This window comes from Diabrotica undecimpunctata, chromosome 2 (genome assembly GCF_040954645.1).
Source record: "Diabrotica undecimpunctata isolate CICGRU chromosome 2, icDiaUnde3, whole genome shotgun sequence".
In the NCBI taxonomy this organism is placed as follows: domain Eukaryota; kingdom Metazoa; phylum Arthropoda; class Insecta; order Coleoptera; family Chrysomelidae; genus Diabrotica; species Diabrotica undecimpunctata.
The window spans coordinates 47243757-47266291 of NC_092804.1; the positions used below are offsets into that span (position 1 = coordinate 47243757).

Below are 22535 nucleotides of genomic sequence, written 5' to 3' on the forward strand. Positions count from 1 at the left end.
CTATATTAAATCAAAGTTCTGAACTCATGCCAGACATAAAGCTTAGTGAAATCAGATAAACAATGCAAAGATATAAACCGCTAAATTACCAGGAGGGAATGAAGTACTTATAGAATCTCTCAAGAATGGGGGCGAAACCCTGATCCTCGAAATATAAGAACTTTTTAGTTTATGCTAACGGGTAAAGTCGATATCGTCTAAATAGAATAAGGCTGTAACAATTCTCCTACATAAAAAAGGAGATAAAAATAATCTAAAAAATTATCGACCCATTAACCTGTTAAGCCATATGTAAGAACTTTTCACAAGAATAATAACAAGGAGATTGGAGAAAAATACTAGACTTATAGTATACCATATTATACCTAGCGAGAGAGCAGGTGCGATTTCGATTACAGTTTTACACCAAAGATCACCTGCAAAGGATAAAACTACTAATTGAAAAATCCATAGAATACAACAGACCTATGGTATCACGTGATTCTTTTTCAATTGAGGCAATTCTGTTTCAATTGACTTCAAATGCAGAAAGACGTTTTCTAACTGTTGAAAATAGATTTTTAAAAAAATTCTTTCTCGAATATAAAAAGTTTGTAGATAAATATGTTACTTGTGGACATGTGCAGTATGTACCTTTAGATTAAGAAGATTCAAATTTTAATAAAACATATTTCATTCTGCACTTATGTGTAATAAACGAATCAATTAAATCAACAATGTTGTCTGTCGTAATGGATGCCACTTGTAAAAGTGCATCCGAGAACCGGATATCTTGAAAGCCATTAAACTACATCTTGCTTTTCTACACGATTAACCTGCTTCATTATGTTACTAAGGATTCACCAACACAAGCATTAAACTCTTTTTGGCTTCCAAAGGGCTTCCCACTAAGACTGAAGATCTACGAAAAATCTTTCTAGAATTTAACGATGCCTAGGAATTTGTCCAGCTGAGGTGGAAGCTGATCTTGCTACTTTTAGGTCCTTTCTTATTTTGGAAAGTATTATTTACCTGCAAAAATCAAGGGAAAGTCACCGAAACTACTATTCCGTTGCCTCTCCAAAACGAAATTTTTAAATAATATGACGTATTCTGTGGGACTAGAAACCTCAAATTATTTTAATGATGACAACTTTAGCATGGTCCTGATTAATATTCGTTCTATAGGATATAAAACAGATGAATTACTTTTGTTTCTAGAGGAATTAGGATTTCCCCCGATACTTGCGGTTACCGAGCACTGGCTTAAAGTCAACGAGTCTTTTGTAGAAAAATATACCACAATTGCTAGGTATGATCGTTCAAGTTTAGCTCATGGTGGCACTCTAATTTTTTCTACAAATAATTTCTCTCCTATAACAAAATGACTTTTAAGTTTTCATTGGTTTATAACAAGAATCTTAATCTATATATAATTCTTGTATTTATAGATCACCTGATTCTTCCACGGAACTATTTTTCAGAACCTGTTAAATTTGTTAGACGACCTGCCCAATAAAAGCAGAAAGATTCTATGCGGTTACTTGAATATTAATTACGCTGTTGCTTGTGCTACCCAATTATCCTTGGGCAATATTTTCGAATCGTATGGTTTTACAATGCCCGTTAATTCTCTTACAAGAATTACTAAAACAACATCTACCATAATTGATTATATTGTCTCACCCTTTCTCACCCCTTGATGTACGCTCTACAATTATTAATGCAGGAATATCTGATCATGAAGCAGTATATATACCAAGTTTAACACTTTTAACAAACAAATCCTCGAAAACCCAACGTTTAGGTAGGATTTTTTTCCTCTCAGAACTTTCGTAAATTCCCTCTGTGGACGTGGACTTTAATTTCAGTGATCTTTTAGATAAGCTTGTCTGTATTTTCAATAAGGTATTTTCTTTAATTACATTTAAGTCAAAACGTTACAAACCCTGGACTACCAAAGGTATCCATTTGGTAGTCAAGAATATGCGTTCACTACTGTACATCAAGAAATCTACTACCAATGTCTTTGTCACTGAATAAATCTCCACGTACAGAGGAACCTATTTAAAACTTATCAAAACAGCTAAAAAAATGTACTATCATAATCGTCTGGAAAGCTCTAAAAATGTTGCAAGAGAAACTTGGTCCATAATAAACGATCTTCGAAATAAAACTAACACAGCTCAAACATTTTCTCATTTAAACCCTGGAAATGTAAATAAATACTTCGTTAATGTGAGTAAAAAATCTTCCTTTAGTACTTATGGACTATGTATAAAAATGTTCTTAAATCTCCCAAAAAATGTGTTGAAAGTCCTGGTCTCACTAATTAACGATTTCTTTGAAAAAGGTATATTTCCAGAATGCTTAAAGACAGTAATTATTATTCCTCTTCATAAAGGTGGTGAAAAATCGAATGTCTGCAACTATAGACCTATTGCCTTACTACGGGTCCTATCCAAAATTATTGAGAGACTTATAAAAGCCCGACTTATGTCCTTTCTGGTTGCAAACAACGTTTTATAACAAAGTCAGTTCGACTTTTTATCTTATAAATGTACCAGTGATGCTATGTTTTCTGTACTACATGAGGTCTATCAAGCACTAAACAATAATCTTTAGAATGCCACTGTTTTTTGTGATTATGCCAAAGCTTTGATTGTGGAAGTCACGACATTTTGATAAAAAAACTAAATTTCTACGAAATTCGAGGTAATTTTTTGAATTGGTTTCAATCTCACTTGAGGAATAGAAAACAACTAGTTACAGTAAATGATACTGACTCTAGTCACAAAAGGTATGTGGAGTACCACAAGTTTCAGTATTGGGTCCTCTACTTTTCCTTATCTTTATAAATGACATCATTAACTTAAAAATCGGTGAAAAAATTTTTCTTTTTGCTGATGATGCAGTATTAACTGGAGGTACTCTAATATTGCAACTCTTCATGCAACTATAACTTCTGATCTACTTAAAATAAAAACCTGGTCCAAATTTAATTTACTTTTTTTTAACGAGGATAAGACAGTAGCATTATCCTATAATGGAGCTCTTCAACCCTTGCTTCTTAATAACAGCCAGATTAGTATCGTTGATTGTGTAAAATTTCTTGGTATTTTTATAGACAGCAACCTTAAATTGTCCCTTCATATCGATTTGAAGTTAGAAACTAGCCTCAGCCTGCTATGCAATTAGATCTGTTTCGAAGAAATCAATTTAGCATCTTCCAAAACAACATGTTTTTCTTTGTCCAAGTCTTATCTTCGATATGGCCTTCCTTTTTGAGGTTCTAGTACAGCTGCCCAATCTGATGTTATTTTTAAATTACAAAAAAGAGCAATATGGTATTTTTTTGGGCTCAGTAGAATAACACATTGCAGAAGCTACTTCAAAAATCACGGGATTTTAATTCTTTCCTCTCTATATATTCTAGAAACTGTTTGCTTAATTCGTAAACACCTACATGTTTTTCTAGCAAGACCTAATCATGACTACTCCACCAGAAATTCAACCTTTGATGTGTATTTACCGATCCTGTCCACTGAGTTAGTACAGAAATCTATATTATATTCGGCAAAAAAAAGTTATACAACCATCTCCCTTTGCAACTTTAATCTACAACTTCTTTCCTCAAGTTTTGTAAATTGACAAAAAGCCTATCTATCTGAAAGATCATATTATTCACTGGAAGAGTTTCTTAACGAATAATTAAGAAATTACAGTACGTTTATGTCTATGGAGGCAACAACCAAATCAATGAAAAATTAATATTATACCGAATAGGAATTTCTTTAAAAAATTGTCGCAATTTGTACTAAAAATGTTAAATCATTCTTGTACTATTATTAATGTGTGAACTCTTTCACCAGAACACAAAAAATCGAGCCAAGTAAAATTTTATACCTACTTATCTACGTATCAAACCATTAGAGGTGGTAGGAAATAATGGGATGGATGAGGAGACTTCTGCATTTCCATTGTTTACGGCAAGTGAGCACGAGCCAACAACAGGTGCGCGCCGGAGTTCACTACACAAGAAATATCAGTATGTCATTGTGCTAGCAACGTACTGGTGGGTAGGAAAAGTGTCTTTTGATACTTCTACAGTGCGTGAATCATTCACTGCTCGAACTATTATGATAGTGCAGGTGGAATAAGCAAGAGGGTGGAATATGTTAATTCAATGACAGGGTAAGAATATTAAAAATTTATATAGGGAAATTTTTCTCAATAAAATTATTTAATAGAGTGTGTTCCATACTTAATATGAATAATTAGATTTTTTATAATTTTACGAAAAATGTTTTTTTCTTTCAATGCGTAATTCATATTCGAAAAGTTAAAAATATATAGAATAATACATTGCAGAAGCTACTTCAAAAATCACTTGATTTTAACTCTTACCTCTTTATATATTTTAGAAACTGTTTGCTTAATTCGTAAACACCTACATATTTTTCCAGCAACACCTAATCATGACTACTCCACCAGAAATTCAACCTTTGATGTGTATTTAATTTACTGATCCAGTCCACTGAGTTAGTAAATAAATCTACATTATATTCGGCAAAAAAATTATACAACCATCTCCCTTTGCAACTTAAATCTACAACTTTTGTCCTTAAGTTCCGTAAATTGACAAAAGCCTATCTATCTGAGAGACCATATTATTCACTGGAAGAGTTTCTTAACGAATAACTAAGAAATTACAGTACGTTTATTAGGTACAAGCAACTAAAGTATTATATATATATATATATATATATAATATATATACAGTATGGTGGAAATGAAAGGAATAAATTCGTTATTTTGTAAACCGGAGACTTTAAGGAAAAATCCTGAAACCCGTAAAAGACCTTTCAAATGATGTATTACAATACCCCCCTTTCTATTTAAAAATTTTAGCAATGACGTCATCACGCTCACATAGATGACGTCAAAAAGAAAAATGTATTCTTACGAATAGCTTATTTAAAAATAAAAATCGACGGGTTTCAGGATTTTTCCTTAAAGTCTCCGGTTTACGAAATAACGAATTTATTCCTTTCATTTCCACCATACTGTATATATATATATATTTATATATATATATATATATATATATATGGGTATCACGTGCAGCAACTTCAAATAAGGATTTATTATGCAATTTGTAGTTTATTTAAATTTTGCAATGGATTGTTTATTTTATTATTTTGTAATATTGACGATTTACGTAATTTTAGTCAAGTTTAAATTGTTATTTTCATTTTTTTTTGAATTTTTCTAAGCTTTATCCATAAAATTTTACAATTTTCAGTGACAATAAAGCATATTATTTCTATTTTATTATGACAGAGATAGCAACTTTGCTAGTTGATGCTCTAATTAGCTGCAATGAGCAGTCGTTAAACCATTCTCTAAGATCTTCTCTTTGCTTTTTTCCTCTATGCTTCTTCTCGTAGAGAAAAATGGAAAATACTTAACATCTTAGAGCTATTAATCTGAGGGGTATGGAAAGCACTTCGTTAGTGAACACTCATCTCATTTTTAGGAATATTTGACTTACAGTTTCAATTTAGAATTTTGATTCTTTATTTTGGTTACCGTTGTTTTAAGGTTCCCAGATATTTCTACTTATTAATCTTTATATTAATTTAAGTTTGCTTTATCATTAGGGTTTCGTCTTCATTTTATATTTTTGCAACGATTATAAATTTAGTTTTTTTCTTACTTATTTCTAGTTCAAATATATTGCAATAAACATTCATTATGTTTACAAACGCTTATAATTATTTAAGGCTGTCTGACAGGAAAACAGTATTATCAGCGAACATTATGTTTTTTTTGCCATTCTTCCATTTACAGATGGCTCACCTCTGATATCGCTTCCTTGAATACAGCTTCACTGTATACATTAAATAGTAACGACTATAGAACACGTCTAACTCCTCTATTTATGTGGATGTTGTCTCATGTCTCATTGTCCTCCTTTATGTTGCCTTTTTGATATCAGTACAGTTAAAAGATAATTCTTAGATCTCTACTGTGTGTACCTTTGTTATTTAGTACGTCTATTAGTTTTTTATGGCATACTCGATAGAATGCCTTTTCCAAATCAATGACACACCAATATATACCCTCTTATTCATATCTAATCATCTCTGTCAAAGCACATCAATAGCAAAAAGATTTTTACGGAACCCAAATTGTGTCATCCATATCTGTTCTAATTTTTTATAGTTTTCCATGAATTACTTTTAGAAATATTTTCACAGTATGGCTTATCAAGGATATTGTTTTTTGGCGTGTATTGTTTTTATAATAATTACGAAAGTGGATAACAATAATTCCTAAAGTTTTGCGTTTTATATGTTTCATTGAAGTGTAAGCAGAGCTTTATCATCTGGGTATTTAATTAATTCTGCGGGATTAGCCTATACTTGTACGTCCCGCTGTTTTATTTCAGGCAACAATAAAGATTTGTGTAGTTCATTAATAAACTGTTTAATATCATCAATTGATTCAAGTCTCACCTAAGAGAAACATGAAGTTACAAGTTTATTCACTACTTGAAATGCTGTTACATATGGAAACACCTACGGAAATATCTTTAGCTAAAAGTTTGTCTTCTTTTTTTAATTAGGTACTGCATCCATCCTTCGAAGCTCCCTCCATGGTAATTTTCTAATCATCATCATCTTTGGCTCGACAATCCTCTGTGGATCTTGGCCTGCTCTAAGATTCGTCGCCATTCTGTTCGGTTTCTGGCAACATGTTGCCATCTTCTGATTTTTAAGTAAGTCGATTTAAGTAAGTCGTAAGTCGGTTTCAACTCCACTTAACCACCTAATTCGCGGTCGGCCTTTGCTTCTTCTTCCTACAGGTGTTCCTGTGGTTTGCTTTTTAGCAATCGTATTTTCTGGCATTCGTATTATGTGTCCAGCCCATCTAAGTCGCTGTGTTTTAATGAACGTTATGACATCTGGCTCGTCAAAGAGCTGATACAATTCAATTTTAATACAATTTGATACAATCTTTTAATACTAGTTATAAATTTAAAGACAATAAAAAACTGTGTCTCGACAAACTAGACAATCCTAAAATAAATTGTTAACAAATTCTTGTAATACGTGAATATCAGGAATTATTCAGTTTTCAAGAATCGACGTCTTATTTTTTTATTCAAAAAGGGGTTCATTAATAGTATTGTTGCAATACGTGCCTATATTATATTTATTTTTACCAAAAGAAATAAATTTTTCAGTCACTTTTCACATCTCCAAAAGCTCTCAAATTATCAAATTAAATTTTTTTATCTAATGTTCTTTGTTTATCAAAACTTTTAAATTTTTCAAACAGATTAAATAATAGGGGCATGGATACATTGATATGTGTAGCTGTTTGAAACTCATTTCTTATAAGTAGTTATTGGATATAAATTGGAAAGATATATTGTTAATTTTAATTAAATCAAATAAAACTAACATTTTTATACGATTCTTCAATATCAGGCACTAAACATAACATAACCAACTTTTTAGCGCTAGTATCTGCACTTATTATTTATAATTTCTAAATTCGATTTTTCTTTTTTTTTGCGGGTATATTATCAAATAAATTTTAAATCTGTAAAGTTAGCATATCCATTTTATAAGAAAGGCCAAATTCAGACCAATACTATAATTTATTGCTAATTTATTACTGAAAGAAAAAAATTATTGTTGTAGCCATTTCCGACAAACAGTGGGTATGCTAACTTTACAGTAAACGTTGTCATATCTATATTTCGGCAAGAAAAATGGGTACATGGCCCATCTTGGCGGCATATTTTATTGCTAATTAATTACTGTTGATTGGTATATTAACCAATCTCTAAAAGTTACCCAATCATTCCCTAGCTCAAAATACACCCCCGTAATGTTTATAAACATTTTTGTGTAGCTAAACCGTTCTCTTAGAAACAACGCTTGAAGCTACCGTCGACTTTGCATGTCAGTTACGCTCGCGAAATCAATGTTCAATAAAATTTGTATCAGCGGGACGGTAAAAATTCGATATCTTTTGACCCAAATATCCTATCGACAAAAATCAAGATGAGTTTTAAAGGAAAAGAGTGCAGCTTTCGTAAGCAGTTTTTGTATTATACCGAGAATTAACTCAATTTTTATAAAGTTAACGTGTCGCGATTTTTGCCATTTTACGAAGAGATCAATAAAATTGATTACTTTCATTGACCGGTTGTAGTAAAATTTCCATTTTTAAAGATCAATCTTTAAAATCTGTGACCTGAAATTTCAATTTTAAGTTGTGGTAACAAATATGAAGCATTTGAAATATGAATAAAAACGCAGAATTTAATGTTTTATGCACGTCACAGAAATGCATTTAAAAATACTGTTTTGGGAGTAGTTAATTGCAGAAGTTTTGTTATTTGGCTAAACGTATTAGTGCAATTAAAAAAAAAGTTAGTGCAATTGATTATAAGGAGAAGCCCGGGGGTAAAGTGTTAAACTTTTCTGCGTCTTTTTTGAGGTCAGGGGGTAAAATTCAGTTTGTTCATATGACTTTTAGAGGTTTAGTGGCATTTTCGTCTCTGACGACTGGAGTAATGATACATCCAGACATGAATTTGACTTGCACTCATGTTACTAGACCAGTTATGCTATCTTGGGTGGACTTAAATTTAATAAATTCAAAGTGGAAGTTTGTTCTCCTAATATATAAGCATACCAAAGAAATGTAATTAGACACGACAACTTCTCGAAGCAGAGAAACAAAGATAATGATAATAAATTTAATTTTAGTCCACTTAATCCGATTTTTTTCTTTGATTATTTGATTTGTAAGAGTATTTATATAGCAAATAAATAGGGAATTAGTTTATTGATAACTTTTACAAATCCAGAATAAGAATTTTAACTTAACGTAGTTAGTATCCTTACAAATAAACCAATTAATATTAAAAGGAAAAAGACAGTTAAGATTTGATTTCACGTATAGTGCGTCTGTATATCCGCTTATACGTATTTCACCCTAAAAGGGATCATCAGAACGGCTATTTACAGTCGCTCTGAACGTGAAAATAAATCTTTCCTGCCTTGAGAAGCAACTCTAACATGGCTTCGTATGGACGCAAATAGCGACATCTGATAATAAATCCGTAAACGAATTTTTCGAAACCAAATTCAGATTTTTGTTTTAATCTGTGCCTTCTAAGAATTGCAAGGCAAAACAGACGTTGATAAATTAACCGTGTCTGAATGAATAATTAAACAATTAATATTATTTAAAGACTAACTTAAGAAATACAATTTTCCTCTCGTGAATCTGCTTACAACTCACTCGTAAGTATCACTCCTGTTATAATATTTTACTTGAACAGCTATTGTAAATTTAGTATCAAATTTTTTAAAGGTGTAAAAAACAGTAGTAAAAAACAATATCGGTCGACTTAAATAACAACCAGAAAATTATACGTATTTTTCTCTTACTCCAGTCGTCAGAGACGAAAATGCCACTGAACCTCTAAAAATCATACGAACAAGCTAAATTTTGCCGAGAATGCCATTTTTATTATGCCAAAAAAGATGCAAAAAAGTTGTGCACTTTTACCCTTGGGCTTTCTCCTCCTAAAACCCCCTTCGTAGAAGGGGAAAACGGAATAAAATCAATTACCCAAAAATCTGTACGCCATAGAAAAAAGTGTTTTAAAAAAAAGTAGGTAAGATAATTTTGAACAAAAATGTTTATTAGCATTTTTTGTGTAAAATGAACCATTCTCTCAGAAACCACGCTTGAAGCGTTCGTCAATTTTTAATGCCAGTTACGCGAGCAAAACCAATATTCAATAAAATTTGTATCAGCTCGGCGATAAAAATTCCATATCTTTTGATCCGAGTGTCCTATCGACAAAAATCAAGACGCGTTTCAAAGGTGAAGAGTGCAGCTTTTGCACACAATTTTTATATTTTAACGTAAATAACATGAGTTTTTGTAAAGGGGTTAAATAAATAAACGTGACACGATTTTTGCCAATTTTTCTGATTCACATAAGATCAATACAAATAATCCCTTTTATTAATCCTCCACTCTGAAGTTTCGATAACTAGAGCCTAATCTTTAAAATATTTAATGTGAAATTTTAGTTTTGAGTTTTTGCAGCAAATGTGGTGCATTTGAAATATGCTTAAAAAACGGTGAATTAAAACTTTCACATTACAACCGATCTAAAACATTTAAAACTGCTCTTTTTCAATTACACTGTACGTTTTTCAAAACTACTAATTTTTGCTACAAACTACACTCAAACCATCTTCTTGGAGGCATTTCCCGTAACGTGCAATCGTTTGTAATGTAAAAGTTTTAATTCTGCGTTTTTAGGCATATTTCAAATGCCTCATATTTGTTGCCACAACTCAAAATTCAAATTTCATGATACAGGTTTGGAAAATTTGTCTTTAATAATTGAAATTTATCTATGACCGGTCAATAAAAGTAATAAATTTTATTGATCTCACGAGAATTGTAAAAAATGGCAAAAATCGCGCTACTTTTATTTATTGAACAGATTTATTGAAACTGACATCGAATTTATCAGGGACGTAAAATTGTAGGGTTTTTTGAACTCCTTATTTCGCAAAATTTTCAAAAGGAACAAAAAAGAATAGGGCAAACCATGGTTGAATCAGTTCTTTGTTATGGCTCTGAAGTATGGGCAATTAATGCAGACCTGAAGAGAAGATTGTTGTCAGTTAAAATGGATTATTTGAGAAGAAGTGCTAGAACATCAAGGCTGGAAAGGAAGACCAACGAATCTGTAAGAAATAACATAAATGCTACAGAAACGGTCATTTACTGAACAGAAAGAAGAGGTTTAAAATGATTTGGACACTTATTGAGAATGCCTGACGAACGTTGGCCCCAAAAACTTCACAGATAAAAGCCCCCTGGAAGAAGAAAAAGAGGTAGACCTTGACGCTCATGGAATGAAGGATTTAGAAGAGTAATGGAATCGAGAGGTTTGGAGGAGGAACATGCCTTGAGCCGGGAGGCGGAGGAGAACGGAAATACGGCGATAGCCGCCTCCAAAATGTATTGTATTTACAAGATGGATCCTGTAATATATATATATATATATATATATATATATATATATATATATATATATATATATATATATATATATATATATATTAATTGAAACTGACTTCATATGCGGCAAAATACAAAAATTGCACAAGAAAACTGCGCTCTTTACTTTTAAAACGCATTTTAATTTTTGTCGATTTTTGTCGATAGGACATTCTGATTAATAGATATAAAGATAAAAGATCAAAATCACTAGTCGCTTCAATCGTTGTTTCTGAGAGAACGGTTTATTATACAGAAAAAGTGCTTATAAACATTTTTGTTTAAAATCATCTGAGATATTTTTTATTTGAAACATTTTTTTCTAAGGCGTACAGGTTCTTGGTAAATCGATTTTTTTGAGTTTTCCCCCTCTACGAGGGGGTTTTAAGAGGAAACACAGGGGTAAAAGTGGTAAACTTTTTTGCATTTATTTTTGGAATTTCAAAATTGATATTTTCGGCAAAATTCAGCTCGTTCGTATCATTTTTAGGAGTCAAATCTCTGACGACTGGACTATCTCTTTCTGTCTTACGTACTTTTAAATATTGTTTTTAAAATTTCAGTTTAAAAAATTGTTATCATTTATTATATTTTTATTTCATCAATCAGTACCTCTTCGCTCTAATTCCAATAAAATTTAACTTTCTTATGCAGATGAGTTAAACACATTTGCATTTCAGATTATTCTAATTACAGGTTGATGTTTACTATTTTATTTGCTGTGAAATAAATCGCTTTAATTAAAATTTAGTTCACTTGACAAGGTGGTTTGTTGTAATGTGCGTTTCCGATCCAGCTATGTACTTTTATTGTGAAAAAATGTTCCATTCAAACACTGTCAACTAATTTTGCAATGTCGACTTCGATTACAATCAAAATTTTTACTATGAATCCGTTCTACATGTTTTCAGAGAGGTACTGAAAATATTTACGATATAATATTTTGCTTCATAATCTTATTGTCTAAAGTCTAAACCCATTAACGTCCAAATTATTTTTATTTCAGATTCCAAAATTTTACTTATGTGTAATTATCAGTAATCTTGTTCTTAATAAGGAAGTATTCATGAAATTGTTTTACAAGTTTGCATTTTTGAATTTTGGCTTGTCCTAAAAATAGGACACTGAATCTTAGTGTTATCATAAATGTAATTGTATATAAATGGGAATTAAAAATTTTATTTACATATAATAAAATTAAGTTTATTTTTCATCATCTTCTTCTTGTAGTGCCTATCCATTTGGGATATTGACGATCATCATGGCAATCTGTATTTTGCAAACTGCAGCTCTGAAAAGACTTGTAGTTGTTGTATTAAATAACGTACGTAGATTTTTCAGCCAGGAAATTCTTCGCCTTCCTGGTCCTTGTTTTTTTTCTACTTTTCCTTGAAGAATTAATTACAGCAACCTATATATTTCGCTGTTTTCCATGGTATTCAATTTTGGCTATTTTTATTGTGATTAACAACTCTTTTCCTTTTTGCATTCTTAATAAAACGTCCTGATTAGTAACGTGATCGGTTAAGGATATCTTCAGGATTCTACGATGAAGCCACATTTCGAAAACCTCAATTTTCTTACAGGTAGCGTCTGTGAGAGTCCACGACTCAACTCCGTAAAACAGTGTAAGAAAGATATAACATCGTAGTAACCTCATTTGTATGGGTAATGATAAATCGTGATATTTTAATAGCTTAGCCATTTTTTGAAATGCAGATCGTGCTTTCTCTATCCTACATTTTATTTCTAGGGAATAGTCCCAATTTTCATTGACGTTCGTACCAAGCTAGGTGTATGTTACTTCTTAGAAATCATCATACATTTTGTTTTCTTAATGTTCAGTGAAAGTCCATATCTCTGACTCACTTCTGTAATTCTATTTATTAACTCCTGGAGTACTTCATAACTGTTAGCGAATATCACCGTGTCCTCCGCATATTTGATATTATTGATACATTCTCCGTTAATTCGAATTTCGGCTTCAACATCTTCTACTGCCTCTTGAAAGATTTCTTTAGAGTATATGTTAAACAGCAGTTGTGATAGTATACATCCCTCTCTGACCCCATCATTTTTCATGATACGTGATATTTTTATGATACATTATTTTACAGTACATTTTCCACAATATGTTTATGTGATTTGGCTTTACAATTTTCTCCTTGACATCTTCTCTGCTTTTCACGTCCGTAAATACTTTAGAGATATTGATGTACTCGGTCTTCCTACTATACTTCTAGTACTAAGAGTCAATTTTAGGTACAGAACTGCTACAGATCGACGAAAATCTAAAAAAGTAATATTTTACTTATTGACTCGTTTGTAGAGAAGCCATCAATTTACTAATGTCATATCAATAAGACGTGTGAATACACTCTTATTATCGTGTGAACGGTAATGTGTGAACACACTTATTATCATTTCATTATATATACATTATATATTTCATTATATATATATATATATATATATATATATATATATATATATATATATATATATATATATATATATATATATATATATATGCTGATGATGTAGTTTTAGTATTAAATAGTGGAACTACTTAGAACAAAAACAGGAACAGTGAAGACAAGCTCTTGAGTAAAAAGATTTCAAACTTAGTAGGACAAAAACGTCTTTTTAAAATGTCTTTTTATCGCACTTTAATGCAATAGTCGAACTGATAATTGCAAAAATCCAACATTGTATTTGTAGGAAATTAAATTTATATGAAATTATGAAAATATAAATAAATAGCATTTGTTAGTAAATTTAATTATTATATAAACTAAATAGGGTGTTTAAAAATAACAAGTTATTAAAAAAATACACAGAATGTTTTCTGTATTTTTAAAATTTAAATAATATATTGAAAATTAAATAACGTAATTTTATTATCTATTTATTTTTTATGATTTAAACACATTCAAAATTATTATTTTGGCTCCTAACGAAGTATACGTTGTTTACTTTGCAAACTTGTCAAATGCAGACCGTTGATTGTAATATTGGATCCTATAATATTTCAATCAACGTTTAGACTAATATTAATAATCATATAAAAATATCATTTGATAGTAAATTTAAGTATTATATAAAATAAATAATATGTTTAAAGATAATAATTATATTTATATGAAATTATTTTAAAACGAGAATTATAGTAAAAATTTAAACAGATGATATAATGACAGAATACTAAAACAATTGTTATTTATTCTGTGATATAATGTTATAAATCACAGCACACTCCCACCTAGCAGTGCCAGTCCCATGTTAGTATCGCCTAGTGCCAGGATGAGTCACTATATTATACAAGGCGGTAAATTCAAAAGGCACTTAAAATTACTTAGGATTGTAAACTCATTTTAAATTAAGGAAAAATGAAGATAGTCCTAAAATAACAAAAAAACCCTTATACTTTTCGTATACTATTTGGGATTTCTTGTTATGTTGAGGTTATATTTATTTTCCATTACATTAAAATGCCAAAGTGGTTAAAAAATTAAAGAATAAAATATAGAATAAAATCTTTATTTATAAAAATGTTACAAGAAATGTTATATATATTTGTCTTACAAGAAATATTAATAATACAAGCCAAGTGTAGTATAATTTAGTGTTCTTAATGTTGTAACAAGAACTTGTCAGTATTTAAATAATTATTTTTTTATTCTAATGTTAAGTTTAGTATGTGAATACAAGCCTTGTCTTGGTCTTCTTATCTGGTCGTGGATAAAACAAACTTGGAAAGGCTGTTCTCTTAATGCTCTTATGTCCAACTTTGATTCTCCTCTCTTTAAAATGACTAGCGCATACATGAAAATTGTTATAGTTTCTGTTGCAGCATTCTCTAATTTAGGGCTCTTAACAGCATTCACCCATTTATCAAACCTATCCCTATAGTTTCGTGGATTTAGGAAACGGTATTGTTTGCTAGTAGTATCCATGCAATCTGGAACACAACTTCTTCTTTTTTGCTCAGTTCTTCATGTATATATATTCAGGGAATCTACAGTATTCACTGCCTTCCCTCGCTCAACCGTTTCCATGTCTCTCTGTTGTCCCATACTCTATCGTTTAGGCCTCCCTTACTCATCGCGTCGTCCACTTCGTTCCTCCAGTATTTTCGGGGTCGTCCTCTTTTCCTCCTTCCTATGGGGCTCCATTCGGTTATTCTCTTTATCCATCTGCTGTCGCTAGTTCTTCTTACATGTCCATACCACTTTAGTCTTTTTTGTTCTATATATGTTAGTATATCTTTGTATATGTTTTGTTCTATATATGTTAGTATAGTAAGAATAACGAAGTAGCTATCAAAACGGGCAATAGAATATGCAGGCCATTTAAGACGACAAAGGGACTACTACAGGGTTGCTCCACATCCCCCACCCTGTTCAAAATATTTCTGGAAAAAACCCTGAAACCATGGAAAAGAAAGTGCGAAGGAATGGGTATACCAGTAAGGAACGAATATCTATATACGCTAAGTTTTGCCGACGACCAAATAGTGATCGCACAAGACGAGGATGACCTCAGTTTTATGATGAGAAAACTGGAGCAGGAATATACAAAGAATGGGATGGAAATAAACCTAAAGAAAACTGAATACCTAACAACGGAGAATACAGAAATAAAACAGCTGGAAATAGGCGAAGGTAAACAAATCAAAGGAACAGACAAGTATAAGTATTTAGGTTTCATAATATCAAACAAAGGAACAACGGAGGAAGATATAAAGCATAGACTAGGACAAACAAGAGACTGCATACGAAAATTGAACCCGGTACTATGGGATAAGAACATCAGCATGAAAACAAAGAAAAAAATATATAATACCATGGCAAGAAGTATCCTCACTTATGGGTGTGAAAATTGGACAATAAATAAGAAAACCAAAAACAAAATAAGAGCAACAGAGATGGAATTCCTAAGGAGAAGCTGCAGAGTAACAAGAAGAGACAGAATAAATAACATGGAGATTAAGAGGAGAATGGGAATGAACTCCGACATAATAGACTACATCGAACAGAAGAGATTAACATGGTACGGACATGTCACAAGAGCAGACCAAAATCGGTGGATAAATAGAATAACAGAGTGGAGCCAGATAGGAAGAAGAAAGAGAGGCAGACCCCGAAGATCTTTCAGAGATGAGGTGGACGAAGCAATGAGTAGAAGAAACCTACAGGAAGGGGACTGGCTAAACAGGAAAAATTGGAGAAAACGGTTGAGTGAAGGAATACAGTGAAAACTGTGGAAATCCTTGTATATATATATATATATATATATATATATATATAGTAAACTCTTAAATATTGGGGAAATCTGCAAGAAATACTCTAATGTGTATCAATTGTTTCGCCGAACGTTTTCGCCAAAGAGAATTAATTTGGCTTCTTCAGGGCTGAAAGAGAATAAATTATAATTAGCTACCATATATTATCTATTAAAACATTATTGATCTTACCGTAACTTAGAATTGTAGAGTTAGAATATTAAAAAACTTTGCTAGTAACATAGTGGTGTTTTTTGTTACTATGTGCAAAAAAAGTTTTTTATAAGAATTGAAATGTATGGTAGCTTCGAACTTGACACGTAAAGGCTTACCCAAGGTTAATCGAAAAACCCAATGCAACTACATTTAAAAGGAGGTAATTCTTTGAAATGTCGGCAATAACTAAATTTTGATTTTAAATAGTTAAAAGTGAGGTTCTGTTTAAGCCAGAACGCAAGCGCTGACAACTTCATTATAATTGGTATGAATCTTTATGTCGTTAAGGTTCATTGGTAAAAAACGAATAAATTTAAATCCCAGTAAAGGGAAATATTATTTTGATTTTCTTTATTTAATTATATTATTGTTCATGTATTATTGAATCTTATTGAGACGTATCTAAGAAAAGCAAGGGAATGTTATATATTTTTTGTTAATGAAAATTAATTATAAAGGTATGTTAGTTGTTAATGGATATATCAGTCAAATTAGTAATCTGTGATATAGTATTGTTCTTGGTATCTGATTTAAGTAACAGGTGGTATATATCGCTTAGATTCTTGATGTCACTCTTAACATTAATGGAGAAATCGTTAAGAAAAATATAGGACATTTCAATGAACTCTCTTTTAGATTTATTGTTCTCACGGTGGAGAATTGTGGTGTTGGTATAGTCCATGAGATGACCAGTGGAATGGACATGTTTGGCTAATGCACAACGGTCAGGGTGAAGTCGAGAATCACTTTTGTGTAATGTAATACGTGATTTCAATAATTGAGATGTTTGACCGATGTAGGAATTGTTACAAGAGAGACATGGAATGTTGTAGACAATATTACTAAGCCTATCTATGGGAGTCTTATCTTTTATCTTAGAATAAAGATTATTAATTGTTAGGGCTGATCTACAAGCTACATTAAGATCAGCCCTAACAATTAATAATCTTTATTCTAAGATAAAAGATAAGACTCCCATAGATAGGCTTAGTAATATTGTCTACAACATTCCATGTCTCTCTTGCAACAATTCCTACATCGGTCAAACATCTCAATTATTGAAATCACGTATTACATTACACAAAAGTGATTCTCGACTTCACCCTGACCGTTGTGCATTAGCCAAACATGTCCATTCCACTGGTCATCTCATGGACTATACCAACACCACAATTCTCCACCGTGAGAACAATAAATCTAAAAGAGAGTTCATTGAAATGTCCTATATTTTTCTTAACGATTTCTCCATTAATGTTAAGAGTGACATCAAGAATCTAAGCGATATATACCACCTGTTACTTAAATCAGATACCAAGAACAATACTATATCACAGATTACTAATTTGACTGATATATCCATTAACAACTAACATACCTTTATAATTAATTTTCATTAACAAAAAATATATAACATTCCCTTGCTTTTCTTAGATACGTCTCAATAAGATTCAATAATACATGAACAATAATATAATTAAATAAAGAAAATCAAAATAATATTTCCCTTTACTGGGATTTAAATTTATTCGTTTTTTACCAATGAACCTTAACGACATAAAGATTCATACCAATTATAATGAAGTTGTCAGCGCTTGCGTTCTGGCTTAAACAGAACCTCACTTTTAACTATTTAAAATCAAAATTTAGTTATTGCCGACATTTCAAAGAATTACCTCCTTTTAAATGTAGTTGCATTGGGTTTTTCGATTAACCTTGGGTAAGCCTTTACGTGTCAAGTTCGAAGCTACCATACATTTCAATTCTTATAAAAAACTTTTTTTGCACATAGTAACAAAAAACACCACTATGTTACTAGCAAAGTTTTTTAATATTCTAACTCTACAATTCTAAGTTACGGTAAGATCAATAATGTTTTAATAGATAATATATGGTAGCTAATTATAATTTATTCTCTTTCAGCCCTGAAGAAGCCAAATTAATTCTCTTTGGCGAAAACGTTCGGCGAAACAATTGATACACATTAGAGTATTTCTTGCAGATTTCCCCAATATTTAAGAGTTTACTATATATATATATATATATATATATATATATATATATATATATGTTAGTATGTCTGTTTCTATTGATGTTCTTTGCTTTATTTTAACATTACTTCTCCTATCCATTCTTGTTACTCTGCAGCATATTCGCAGGCATTTTATCTCTGTTGCTACTATCTTCTTGCTGCTACTAATACTTCGCACTAATGTTTTATAAATTTGTGTTTTTGTCTTCATATTTATGTTTCTATCCCACCATACTGAGTTAAGTTGTCGGATTGCTGTTCTTGTTTGTCCTAATCTTTGTGTAATTTCTTCCCCTGTTGTTGCCTTTTTCGTGATTATAAACCGTGAAGTATTTGAATTTATCCTTTCCTTTGATTGTTACGTTGTTATCAATCTGTAGGTCTTCTATGTCTTCTTCACTTGTAGATAGGTACTCTGTTTTCGCGAGGTTAATATCTAGGCCAGTCTTGGTATATTCTCCTTCTAGTTTCTTCGTCATGTATCTGAAGTCGTCTTGGTCTTGTGCAATCACTACTTGATCGTCTGCAAAGCTTAACGTATATAGGTATTCGTTCCGTACCGGTACTCCCATGCCTTCGCATTTTCTTTTCCATGTAGTCAAGGCTTTCTCTAAGTACATTTTGAATAGGGTTGGAGATGTGGAACAACCCTGCAGGAGCCATTTTGTTGTGGTGAAGTCTCCTATGATTCTTGTTTCCATTTTATTGGACACTTTATTTTCTTTATACAGAGCTTTTGTAGCTTCTATGAGTTCCGTCTGTATTTCTATTTCTTCCGTTCTTCATGTTTCCATTGTTATTCCATGTAATGTGTTCGACTCCATAATTAAAATTCGTCTAAAATTCTTTTTGTACTATTTATAAAAAAAAGAAACAAATAAAAATATGGCGTATGGAGTCTTATTCTTCTCAAGTGAAGGAAGAAAGACTTTTTTGACTTTAATGACAAAGTGACAACTAACAACGCCCAGGAACGAGACTAGAAGTGCCACCAAACGAAAGGGTGCCAAATAAAAGCTGCGTTGACCTTGGTTATCCTTGTTACCAATCTAGGTTTAATTTATCTGTGGTTATAAATCAGATGACATTTGTGACTTTTATTAAATTTTGACCATAGATAAATAATATAGTATATAGATTTTGACAATCGTCACGAATCAAATCTGTTAGTGACAGATATTCTTTTAATTTTTTACTTCTCATTTAATGTCTGTGTTTTGTTAGCTATTTTTCATGCAGTTTTTAATTTAAACTTTCTTCGAGTAAATATCATCATCAGCCCATAGTCGTCCAGTGCTGAACATAGGCCTTCTCGAAAAACCTCCATTCAGATCTATCTTGCGCTGCTGCAATCCAGTTTGTACAAATCCTCTTTATGTCGTCAGTCCATCTTGTGGGTGGTCTTCCCGGATTTCGTCTATCCGCTATCGGTCTCCACTCCAAGATTTTTTTGGTCCACTTATTATCCTTCATTCTAGCGACGTGTCCTACCCACCTCCATTTAATTTTGGCTATGTGTTTTATAATGTCTTCTACACCGCTTTTTCTACGGATTTCTTCGTTTCTTACCCTATCTCGCAACGTTATGCCTAACAATGATCTTTCCATTCTACGTTGCGTCACTTGTAGTTTTCGTGTAGATGTCCTTGTTAAGGTAAGTGTCTCTGCACCCTATGTAAGGACAGGCAGGACACATTGATTAAAGGCTCTTTTTAAGCTGATAGGTATATCATCTTTAAAAATATCACGCAGTCTTCCATATACTGCCCATCCCAGTGTTATTCTTCTTAGCAGCTCAGCAGTTTGATTATCTCTGCTAATTTTTACCGTATGTCCAAGGTATATGTAGCTGTCAACAATTTCAATTTCGACGTCTTCTACCCTTAAAGGAGGGCTCGGAACTAAATTAGTCATTATTTTTGTCTTTTGGTAGTTAATATTTAGGCCTACTTTACGTGCTGCATCGCTGAGTTCATTCAACATATCACTGGCATTTAGGTCATCTGAAATCAGAACAATATCATCTGCGAATCGTAGATGACTAAGCATCTCACCATCAATATTTATTCCTTTACTTTCCCATTCCAGTAACTTCAAAGCATGTTCAAGTACAGTAATAAACAACTTAGGCGACATAGTATCTCCCTGTCGAATACCTCTAATGATATGTATCTTACTGGTAGGACCGTGCAGATTTATAATTCTTGTAGCATTTCTGTATATATTTTCTATAATATTGGTTTACCTATGATCAATTTGACACTCTTTCAATGCCTTTAGAAGTGTGGGTAGTTCGATAGTATCAAACGCTTTATGGAAGTCTATAAATGTTAGACCTAAAGGTCTATTGTATTCAATTGATTTTTCAATCAAGACTTTTATGCACTGTAGGTTGTCATTTGTACCGTAGTTGGAGCAAAAACCACCCTGTTGTCTTGGCTGATATAGCTCAAATTTTGCTTCCAATCGATTGGTTATTATTCTGGTGTACAGTTTTTATAAATGGTTGAGTAGAGAAATTGGCCTGTAATTCTCTAGGTTCATGTTTTCACCCTTTTTATGCAGAAGAATTGTAATGGAGATATTCCAAGCTATAGGAATTTTTTGACTATACAAGCAGAGATTGAAAAGGTCTCGTATTTTTTTAGAAGAGAAGTTCCGCCAAGTTTTATAGCTTCTGTAACTATTCCATCATCTCCTGGCGCTTTGTCGTTTTTCATTTTTTTGAGTGCATATTGTATCTCATCTTGAGTAATTTCTGGAATGTCCTCAGATCCCTGGTTTTGAACCTTTTGTCTTCATTTACGTTATTGTTAATTTGGTTTGTGTATAATATCGTGTAGAATTCTTTGACTATTTTAAGTATTTTCTGTCTGTCTGTTGTTACTTCACCCTCATTATTCCTAAGCTGGAAAATTTCTTTTCCACTTGTCGCCATTTTTTGTCCCATTACCTTCATGCTCTTGTTTTGCTCTATAGTCTGTACGATTTTTTCATGTTTAAATTTCCTAAATCTCTTCTCGCAGCTTTCGATATGTCTTTATTGAGTGCCCGAATGGTTTGTGGGTCAATGTCCCTTTCACTTTGTAACTGTCTTCTTTCTGTTATTTTGAGTTGTGTTTCTAAAGTGATCTTTTGATCTCGTTTAGTCTTTGGGCAAGTATAGTCTTCCAGTAAATATATGATGACTAAAAACGAATTGATCGAGAGTGGTGATGCTCACCTCAGTATTTTATTGTAGAGAAAAAATTAATACAACGCCAGTATAGAAGCTTCGCTTCAACAAGGAAATTTAAACATGCTATTGTTAGAGGTCGAGCATATTATGATGTTAACAACTATATAAAAAGAGTTTTAAAACACACTATCAAAAATAAATTTTCAACTTACATAATGTTATGTTTTGAGTATTTTCATTTATTTTGTCAAATATTAAAGCGAGATCGTATCGTCACTATGCAAAGATCTAGTAACTTATAGGAAATTAAATGTCGACATAAAAAAGAGTAATATTCTTTGTTGTAAACCAAGATGTTACCTTTTCTCTTTTTAGTTTTTAAACAGTCTAGACTGGCATTAGTTTATAAAACATATCTTTAATATATAATTTTTTACAGTCCTGCCCTGTCTGCAACAAAATTTATTACAAAATTGTTGAAAATCTACGGAAGTTCTTACCACGCTGACTTAATACTATGGTTTCTTTGGCAACTAGAGCACATTATTCTCTAACAATTTACTTCTTTCCTAGCGATACGGCCAGTTGTTTCTGCCCTGTTCTTCCAAATCGTTCTAGAAAAATTTACCGTTCAATCTTTAAATAAGTAGTATATTAAACATAATCATTAGCAATGGAACTTACTAATTGGTATTGAGAGAGGTGATTATTAACGTGTGTTACTGTTATAT

The 22535-nt window shown here is 31.7% G+C and overlaps 1 protein-coding gene across 1 annotated transcript in view; it reads left to right on the forward strand.

Annotated features, from left to right (window-relative positions):
- Positions 1–3972: 3972 nt before the first annotated feature.
- Cad96Cb (protocadherin Fat 4-like Cad96Ca) overlaps positions 3973–22535 on the forward strand; it is an 89706-nt gene continuing 71143 nt past the window's right edge. The window contains exon 1 of the mRNA XM_072521326.1: positions 3973–4173. The gene's annotated coding sequence lies outside the window, so the exon portion shown is untranslated. The remainder of the gene's footprint in view (positions 4174–22535) is intronic.